Source organism: Littorina saxatilis, linkage group LG16, assembly GCF_037325665.1.
Source record: "Littorina saxatilis isolate snail1 linkage group LG16, US_GU_Lsax_2.0, whole genome shotgun sequence".
Lineage (NCBI taxonomy): Eukaryota > Metazoa > Mollusca > Gastropoda > Littorinimorpha > Littorinidae > Littorina > Littorina saxatilis.
Window position 1 is genome coordinate 3,056,336 of NC_090260.1, and position 2,500 is coordinate 3,058,835.

The following is a 2,500-nucleotide window of genomic DNA, read 5'->3' on the forward strand; positions in this document are numbered from 1 at the left end:
TTTTCTTTTGGTGGTCGGTTTGATGTATGACCCCAAAAAATGCAACCGACAAACCAAATGATAACCATATATGTGACCCTCCACCACGGAATGAGTCACATGTCACCTCGCGCGGTTCTGCGCTAGGCTTGAAAAAGTCTGGGGGATGTCTGGTAACAGTGTGAGGGTCACCTTAGTCACAGGCTTGTAACTCGACAAGTTTTCGCTCTTTTCTAAAACAATTTTCTTTACTGGATAGAGCATAAAAAACTCTGTAGGAAAATGTAAAAAAATATGAATATCATGCAAAGGTGACATGCGACTCATTCCGTGGTGGAGGGTCAAATATCTGTTGACCGAACGACTTCATACTTAGTATACATGAACTTCAGAGTCTGCATGACCAGTCGATCAAGTTGCAAGTGTGTAGGTCACATGGTCCGACTTTTGTGCTCTTTCGAAAAAAATATCGCCATTCGGGAATCGACTCAACAGTTTTACGAGGTTTAAAATACTGTTGAGTCGATTCCGGAATGGCGATATTCGTATGTACGAGGTTTAAAATGACGGGCGCTGTGGCGGGGTGGTAAGATGTCGGCCTCTTAATCGGAAGGTCGAGGGTTCGAATCCCGGCCGCGGCCGCCTGGTGGGTTAAGAGTGGATATTTTTTCCGATCTCCCAGGTCAACTAATGTGCAGACCTGCTAGTGGCTTATCCCCCTTTGTGTGTACACGCAAGCACAAGACCAAGTGCGCACGGAAAAGATCCTGTAATCCATGTCAGAGTTCGGTGGGTTATAGAAACACGAAAATACCCAGCATGCTTCCTCCGAAAGCGGCGTATGGCTGCCTAAATGGCGGGGTATAAACGGTCATACACGTAAAATTCCACTCGTGCAAAAACACGAGTGTACGTGGGAGTTTCAGCCCACGAACGCAGAAGAAGAAGAAGAGGTTTAAAATGAAGCGGTAACCAAAATAAGCCGCCTAAAGGTGTCGCTCCCTTAGGGCTGATTGGACGGACCGTGTGTACGATATCCAACCTTACACAATCAGTGAGCTGAATACAGCAATGGCAGGCAGGATCAGGGCATGTCCCAAGGAGGAATGCGTTCATGTCATTGATGAAATGTGCGCACCATTGCGCAAGTGTGACTTTACAACGAAGGGGGTCATTTTCCATTCATTTGAGTTAAGGAAATATCTTCATAGTTGTTTCGCATGAACTTCAGTTTGTCCGCAAAGTTTTCTGTACGTAGCTAATATGTTCCGACTTTTACGGTCTCTCCAAAATGTGTTCCAAATGATCCTTTAACATTGTTCATGACACGAACATGTTTCTGTCTGGGATTGCCCTGAACCTAGCTGTGACTTCAGTCTTCAGATCACCGATCATCTGGAGGTGAAAGGGGTGTGTATTGATACTCATACAGTCAGATAATCCAAAAGGCAAAAGTCTGGAGGGTTTATTTTAGGAAGTACGGAAACTGCTGAATATGAAACCACGTACTGTTGAGTCGATTTTGAATTCGGAAAAAAGACAGACGTCAGACTATTTAATCTATACACTGCCTTGTTGAGGACTGATCATGCAAAGCTGAGGTACATGTACATCACATGGCTATTTAATCTATACACTGCCTTGTTGAGGACTGATCATGCAAAGCTGAGGTACATGTACATCACATAACTATTAAATCTATACACTGCCTTGTTGAGGACTGATCATGCAAAGCTGAGGTGCATGTACATCACATGACTATTTAATCTATACACTGCCTTGTTGAGGACTGATCATGCAAAGCTGAGGTACATGTACATCACATAACTATTAAATCTATACACTGCCTTGTTGAGGACTGATCATGCAAAGCTGAGGTACATGTACATCACATGACTATTTAATCTATACACTGCCTTGTTGAGGACTGATCATGCAAAGCTGAGGTACATGTACATCACATGGCTATTTAATCTATACACTGCCTTGTTGAGGACTGATCATGCAAAGCTGAGGTACATGTACATCACATGACTATTTAATCTACACACTGCCTTGTTGAGGACTGATCATGCAAAGCTGAGGTACATGTACATCACATGACTATTTAATCTATACACTGCCTTGTTGAGGACTGATCATGCAAAGCTGAGGTACATGTACATCACATGACTATTTAATCTATACACTGCCTTGTTGAGGACTGATCATGCAAAGCTGAGGTACATGTACATCACATGACTATTTAATCTATACACTGCCTTGTTGAGGACTGATCATGCAAAGCTGAGGTACATGCATGTACATCACATGGCTATTTAATCTACACACTGCCTTGTTGAGGACTGATCATGCAAAGCTGAGGTACATGTACATCACATGGCTATTTAATCTATACACTGCCTTGTTGAGGACTGATCATGCAAAGCTGAGGTACATGTACATCACATGGCAAATATAGGGTCGACACATGCTGAAGTAAATGTACATCACATGGCAAATATAGGGTCGACACATGCTG